Genomic DNA, 8,319 nt, shown 5'->3' with positions numbered 1-8,319 from the left:
GTTTAGCTCAAGATCATGGTGCCAATGATCCTAGGGTGAAATTACTCCAAACAATCCCTTTAAGCGTCAGCTAAATCATGAGCAAGATTTCAGTATGTTCCATTTAGTGGAAGAGGAGCGATATGAGATGGACATTTTAAAGCAAGAGTTTTAAAGATAAATAAGTACCGGTGGTTATTACATCGATGTGGAAAGCCAATTGACCTTATCATTCGAAATGTATTGATGAGTACTGTAATCATTTACATTAATGAAAACAAGAGAGGAATGAACAGAATGTAAAAGTGGAGGTTGCAGCATGACATAACTATAATCCAGAACTGAAAGGATAACCGCTTCAACAGTCCTCTACCTATAACTCGCAAAGCAGCTTACTGAGTTTCTTTGCAAAGAGACAAAGCTTTCGTGGCAGTTATTTAACAAGGCAGTCTATACAATTTTTTAAGTGTCCACATAAAGTGGAGACATTTGGATGACAGATTATAGACTTCTGTGAACCCCAAAAAGGGTGAAGGAATTGGAGTACACATGACAATCTGCTTGTCTGTCAATAAAAGGTTTGGCTGATCAGTTTTCCGGCTACCAATGACAATCCATTATTGTCTCTGACCAGCTTTATTTGACAGCAATAGCAATAAAATACAATGGGATATCCTGACAAATGGAAATAACCATACAAAGCTGAATGTAATAGTGGGTTGACAATTGCTTATAAAGCTGTCAATCTCATCTGACAAAACTCCTAATTATGGGTGAACAAACCCAACAACATATTGGAAAATTAGAAAGAAACAGTGAGACCGATCCCAGCAATGAAACACGGAGGAAAAATATCAACAAGGCAATGCAGCAATGAGGTAAACACAAAATAGCTGTTAGACCCAAGCAATGCCAAATCTTAGAACATTGTTTGTGTGTGTGTGTATTTTACATCTCAGCAACAGAATGCACAGCAACAAGTCAACACAGCAGTACAGCAATGAGGCAAAATGATAGCAAATTGTTAGACACAAGCAAAACCAAACCCAACAATTTTCTAGTGTGGTGAGTGTTAACCATCCAAAGTTTAATCCACCAAGCAAAAAAGATTTCAGTTCAGCACGCCCCAGTTCTGCACAAACAACATGATACCAAACTCAAGGTCAGGTCGGCCAGGAATCCACAGATTCCACACAATCTAAATGTTAGCATCTGTGATCACAGTCCAAACATACAGCAATGACTATATCAAGTATTTACAGGGGGTGCCGACTGTGCGGTAGATCGTGAGTCAGTAAGTCAGTCAGTCAGGTAGGTTTGAAAGATTGGCTACTTTCCTTCTCAGGAAAATCGACTCCAAATTGATTATGTTCTAAAACTGGCAGTTAAGTAGAGTTTGCACAGGATTTTAGAGTGTGACAACACAATGGATAAGGTCCTCCATGGAATCAAGTGGTTAAACTGGCAGTTACTTCCTCTTTTGCAGGGGTATATTCAGAGTTTCTCTGCTGTTCCTTTCAGAATTGAAAATTGGAAGCTTTTTTAGACAACTCTGTGGAGGAAGACATTAAGGTAAACGGGAATGTAGGGCGTGTTGTGAGAGATTATGGGGCACTGGGTTGTACTGTACTTCCCTTCTTGCATTCAGCGAGGATAATGTATTCCTCAAGCCTTTGTTGTTTCCATCCGATCATCTGAGTGCTGGGTTGAGCCGTTTTAAATGCCCACAGGGGGAAAGTATGTTACGTCACCACAGTAAAGTGGCAGCCCTTCAGATCAGTCCACCATTTCTTCAAAAAAAAAAAAAGGTCCACACTACAATAAGACATTCCAATTGGTTTTTAAAACTTGACCAGAGGAGGGGGGGAAAGAACCTCACGCCTCACATTGAAGACTGTCATTATAGAGGTGTTCTCTCCAAGACTTTGAGACAATGATGTTGTCCGTGTGCACAAAAGAGATGACCTCCTTTAATTCTCCATGCCATTTGCTTCAGCTGGGAGTTGCAGGAGCATTCCTCAATCCAAAAGTACATCAACATTTTCATTACATCATGACAGTACCTGGTAATTAGACCCAGGGCAGCCTGTTGTCATGAACCACAATCTCTGCCAAAACGAACGGCACCTTGCAGTGCTCTGTACACGGCTCACAGTCACGTATTTTTGGGTAACTCAACCACCAAACAACAACAACCGGCAGCTCGCAGTGCTCTATACCTGGCTCACAGTCACCTATTCTCAGAGAAACTGTCCAGCATCTCTTGGATTGTGGGAAAGGGAGTAGGCATCTGTCAATGTGTCATTTGCGTATGTTAAATTCACACAGTATAGGATGCCTGGATAGCTCACCTGGTAGAGTGTGTACCCCAGGTATAAAAGGATCAGACCCTGTCGCATTAGCCGCAGGATGACCTGCAGCCCTTTGCTGCATGTCATTGTCCTTCTCGCTCTCTTTTCCCATTTTCAGCTGTCCTGTATAATTAATGCCTAAAATGCCCACGGTATCTAAGTTTTCTGTTTTGCAGGTGGCAGGTAACACATCCAGCCTAATTATTGGTTTCACCACTTGCGAAAAAAAGCACATGGCTCACATGGAAGTCGACTTACTGTGTCTTTTAATCTCAATAGCTGATTCACAGCAGAGCCTCCAAAGCTGCGTTCCTGAAGATTAGCTCGATGACGGCAACTTTCTGTATCAGATTTCCACCAGTGACATTAGGAGCTGTATGTTGTCTATAACGGGGAGGCTAAGTCAAAAGGTTTTCCTGCCTGGTGACCACTCTGAGACAATAGGCTAGCAGTTTCTGTGTGGGCAGATATTTAAGGGGTTAACTTCATCATTTCCTGTGACATCGAGTCCACACTGTGTGTTAATTTCCAGAAATCATTTTGCGGGTGCTCCATTGAATGCACCATTAGGGTCATCAATTCCTCGATATCCTTTAATGTCCCTGAATGATGATAGATTAGTCACCAGTTAAGATGAACTCATTTCTCACAAAAACCTAATTTAATGAAGGTTTTATTGTATTTTGGAGTTTCTCCTTTTGGTTTATTGGCACATTTGTAAGTACTTGACATCTCTCCTCCAAAAATGCATTGACAGATGTCTCAGTAACCTACTGGCAGCTTGCCCTTGGTTCGGTCCATCAGAGTGACATTGGACTTCAGCTCCACCGTGTGTAGGATCATTATTCTTCTCCATTCTTGTGAAAACACATCCAGTAAATTGGAAGCTCCAAGCGTATTCTTCAAATCCTCAAACTGATGTCCCACAGTTCTCTGCTGTGCCAAGGCCGTTGCCACACGTTGAATTTAGCTGCAGTTTATAAGTCCAAGGTTTAGTGGGTTGGGGAACTGGGGTAGCACTTTTTGACTCTCTTTTTGAAGGGCACCAGTCAATGTCATATCTGATGAAATAGTAGTTATTGATTGTACAGTTGTCCCAGTCAAGTCAATGGCCACAACATATTTGATAAAGCAAACCATAAACCAAACCTCAGCATCCCAGCAACTAATAAATGTATCAACAAGGCATACGTAGTTTAATTCAACTTTCAGTTTCTATTGACAAAACCAGAACCAAAAATATACTGTGTGTGCAATGTGTGTGTGTGAATGACACAGTTCAACAGCCCAGAGTTCACTCCAGCCAGTTTCCCCTTCAAAACACATTCAGTTCAGTTCAATCCAGTTCCGCAAAAACAATAAAAACTCCAAACATCAAAAAATGAATTCCAGGTTTTGCAGCAGATGCCAGAAAACTAAACTCTTAGTTCAAAAAGTAAGTTTTTACAGTAGGTACTTACCGTACCGCAGACAGTCCGTCAGCCAGGTTTGTAGGCTCGGCGTTAGCTCCGCCTCGAGGCCGGGACCCCAATGAATCCGACTGGGAAAGCGATCCTTCCATCGAGTCTACTGCTTTCAGAAGCCTCCAGAGACGGCGGGTGTCTGGCTCCATACGCGGAACAACTAACGCGGACCAGCAGGCGGGTGCACACAGGTGATTTTGGCATTGTCCTCCACAATCATCATCATCATCATCATCATCTTCATCTTCTTCTTCTTCTTCTTTTACGGCAGCCTACATCCAAAAAGTTGCATTGCTACCATTCCCCCACAATCACTTCCGGCTGGTAATTTTACAACTAATTGGATTCATAGCGCGCGGGCAATACAGGACGTTTGATTGGATTGTTGTGTGTGAGTGTGGGCGTGGCCCTGCTGGGAAACACGAACTGTTGGCAGGTGACATCCGAATTTTGCGGTGATCACCATGCATTTAGTAATTGTTTTTTTTCTTCTTTTTTTTTCTAAATCAACTAAAATTACTCTTGGGCACAAAAAAACACCATGAAACCATTTTTACTATTTTTTTATATCCACGTTTTTTTAAATACATGCTTTATTCTTTATGTAGGCCTATCTTTTGCTGTCTTTTTTATTATTTTTTTTCTGTTATCCTAAACATTTCCCTAAAAAGTATTCTGCACCACACATTATCCTGTCGATATGTTTGTAAATGTGTTACCCACAAGACCACAGTGAACCTGGGGCATTTGGGGCCTGTGTGGGTCTGGGGCATTTGCATTGTCCTTATGCTGCGTTCCAGGCAACCTGTGAAAGTGCCCTGGAACGGCAGTCAAACCTGGAACTTACTACTCGTGAACTTGTACCAGATCGTTGTACTCCCGGTGACAATTTTTGATGTCACCCACACATAAATAACAATGGCGACCCCTGTTGATGCCGTCCAGATGCAGCTGATTCACAGAGAGAAATATAAATAAATATACATTAATAGGCAACTTAAAGTAATTCTGCATGTTGTGAAACACAAAATATGTCGCAGACTAGAAGTCACTAGTATCAGCTAGTACTAGCTAACGTTAGGTTGCTGCTAGCTAACGCTAGCTAGAAGGGTTTGTCGTGACTCTGCCTAAAATGCTACAAAATTTTTAATCGTGATTTGAAGCCATAACTTACGGGCTAAATACTGTGTCTGGAATGCAGCATTACAGTACTTACATTCTACCTGTCACTGCCCAATGTGAGGCAAATGCAGATTTGAGTCGCACATGCGTTATTTTTTAGATGAGTGAAGCTATGAGTTGCAGTTGTTAGCGTTTTGAGCTAAAATTAGCAATCAAACAATCATAGATAGCTAGCTAGATAGATAGCTTTTTGAAGTGATTCCCATCTTCTGTTATTGTTTGTAATGAGAAAAATGTATTTAATGGATTTCACAAATTTCAGTATGACAATTATTTCGTAAACCGTTTAAATCTGAGCATGCACAACTAACATCTGCCCTCGACTAGAGCCGTTCTGACTCGAATCTCATCGGGTATGAGACGTTATGCCGTAAACCGTTTACATCTGACCACGCGCAACTCAAATCTGCTCTCGCCTCACATTGGGCAGTGACACTACCCCTCGGTGTGAAAGTTAAAAACCCAGCTGAAACACTTCCTGTGTGTCTCACTTTGAACTAATGAGGAGACAAAAAAAGAAATAGGGCCTACAAAAATATACCAAAAAATAAACCAAGTAATTGATTATCTTACAACATAAAAGTGACTAAGTAATTTGGGCCCTTGGTTTATATGCTGTTTTTAAGACAGAGAGCTGTAGCTGCAGGACACAGATGTCAGTCAGATACAGCTATGACCGCACGCCACTCCTTCTGTGCTGTTAGCCTCCACCCCAGCCTCATCTTTTATCAGCACTTACAGTATACATTAGTGCTATACAACTCTGTGTAGGATAAGTGGGGGTATGTAGTGCAAGTTGTCTTTATAATTGCTTCTTTAGGAATTCTGGGATTGGAGCCACATACTTTATCATAATGAGAGTGCCCTGACTGGAAGGATCAAAATTGGCATTGCACCCATACAGTACTTTGTTTTTATCATGAACTCCAGTAAACCTGCTTTACATTCACAATCAATAAAGACCTATGAGACTGAATGAGTTTCAAACTAAAAAAAGCAGTTGGCATCTACCAATGTATGAGTTTGTGTTCTGTATTGCTAACATTCATTAAACCTTTGTTATTAAGCACACAATGACACTAAGTTACACTCATTAATGATAAAGCAGCTATTTCACACTGATCACCAATCCCAATTTTAGCAAGCATATTAGTGCTCAAAATGTGTTGCTTTGAGAATTGTAAGGGCCAGTGTAAACTAATTAACTAATTAAGTAGCGGGTGCTACAGCTAAGATATGACAAACATTTAGTTGAACTTCACAAAACTGGTTGATACTGATTCCTCCTAAGTCTTAATTAAAGAGTTATTGAAACCTTATACGAGGTGTATGACACCATCAAGTCTCTGAAGCAGGTGTCCTACCATATGCTGCATTAATTATACACAAATCTTTAATGACATAAAATACCAATCGTTACTGAGCTTTATGGCAATATGCCTTCTGTCCATTTTCTCTGTCACTGATGTTATTTATAGCACACATTACAACCTAAATACCATTCCAATTTAATTTATTTATATGAGTGTCTGAGAAGTGAAATCTCATGATCTGGGAGGCCCAGGGATGATGTGAGATGGATAAAATCCAATTGCTTTCAAGTTTTTCCCATGTACAATCAGAGGAAGGCCAAGAATATATAGTCGGATGAGATGATTTTCTGTAATGCCATACCACAGCAGCCAGGACATGAAAAATACCTCAATTCAAGGGCTGGAGAATAGGCCAGAGGCCTAATTACTGACCATGCAATTATTGTCAAACTTGCTAGACCAAACATGTAGTCTGTTATAGTGTATGGAAGAACGGGTACATGCTGTGTACGTAAAGAGGACCTGCTGCTCTATGTGTGGAGGACTTTCAGCACCACGGACAGCACCAGCGCAGAGTGCAACTGAACCAGAGAGGAACCATGAGCGCGCCCTGAACGCCACACACCGGCTTCCAACTAATAGTCATGTTTTACTTTTTCTAAAAGCCGGGACGGTCCCTTTTACATCAGGACAAGAGGATGGCGGGCAGGAAATGTGCTGAAGTGGTCACTAAGTTAAACCACAAGCCTCACCTCTGTTGTTGGGGAATTCCTGTCTTCCCTGTGGCTGAAAAACACACCAATCCAGGCATGGATAGGCTACATCACTCATTTAAGTAAAACTACAAAACAACTTAACAATTTGTAATTTTTTCTAATTGAACAATTGAATAAAACTTCTCAAATGTAAACTTTATAAGAAAACAAACTAAACATACCAAACCTAACCTAACATACCTTCTTCCAACATATAATATTACATGACATTCTAAATAAATACACAATGCTACTTTGCTAGATTGACACCAAGCACAATTTTCAATCCAATTTATATAGATTTTTTTTTATGAAAGTTGAAACTAGGGTTTTGAGTTTCAAATGTGTTGGGCATTTACCAGGCAAGGAGGATCGTAAGAAAATATGCTATTGATTTCATTTTAAGAAATGTAAGATCCATTGAGTCATGCTAAGGACTGAAAGTTATGTCTCAACTTCTGCTACGAGTTTGACCATTCTGTTTTAATCTGTCTCTTGTTAGTCCCCCAACGTTATGGAAGTGTAACACTCAATCACTGGAGTATCCATTTTAAAACTGTGCTTTAATATGTTTGACTGAAAGTTTGCATTAATTTGAAAAATTCCCTGAATTGGAATTTAGATCATGCGACTTTAAAAGTCTCCATTAAGTCTGAGTAACCCTCTAAATAAAATGTTCATGCATTCTCTGGGATTTTGATCAAAACATCACAGATCAATTCTACAAATAATTTGCTATGTGATCAAACTGCAACATTTATCACTAGGGTATGAATGTTTGTAAGGGTGTCTTATTTCATGTAGCCACTGCGCAGCGTAATAGCCCATACAGCTATACATTCACAGTCCATTCTAATAATCAGAGAGTTTTATTTTAATGTGCGGATGCCTGCTGTTTTATGAACTGCGAGCTTGTCCACACACATTGGATAATTTTCTGTTTGAAGGGTAGATGAACCTCAGCTGACCCCAAGCTCTGGAGGGTGACTGGGGGGCTGTGGGTGGTGATGCTTGGCCCTCTGAGCCAGGACATGGAGACTATGTGGGCTCAGGGCACAGAGAAAGGGATGAACACAAGGAACACAAAGTACTATTAGAGTCTACAGTGCCAAAGGATCAAATACTAACTTTCATCTTAATTTAGAATAGCAAAGTGCGGTCACAGAAGGGTCCGGAGCTTAAAGGAAATGGCAGCTTGTCCACAGGCGGGAGGATAAACTGAACATAAATGGTAAAGGACAGCTGATGACCACACAGTCAGCAATGCTAAAATAAT

General features: G+C 40.6%; 1 long non-coding RNA gene across 1 annotated transcript in view; it reads right to left on the bottom strand.

Annotated features, from left to right (window-relative positions):
• The window catches only part of LOC117947891, a 19,403-nt gene extending 14,609 nt beyond the window's left edge, over positions 1–4,794 (bottom strand). The window contains exon 1 of the long non-coding RNA XR_004657351.1: positions 4,599–4,794. This is a non-coding gene — a long non-coding RNA (uncharacterized LOC117947891). The remainder of the gene's footprint in view (positions 1–4,598) is intronic.
• Positions 4,795–8,319: the final 3,525 nt, after the last annotated feature.

Source organism: Etheostoma cragini, chromosome 7 (genome assembly GCF_013103735.1).
Source record: "Etheostoma cragini isolate CJK2018 chromosome 7, CSU_Ecrag_1.0, whole genome shotgun sequence".
In the NCBI taxonomy this organism is placed as follows: Eukaryota; Metazoa; Chordata; class Actinopteri; order Perciformes; family Percidae; genus Etheostoma; species Etheostoma cragini.
Note: the sequence above shows the minus strand (reverse complement) of the source record. Positions and strands in the feature narration are given on the sequence as shown.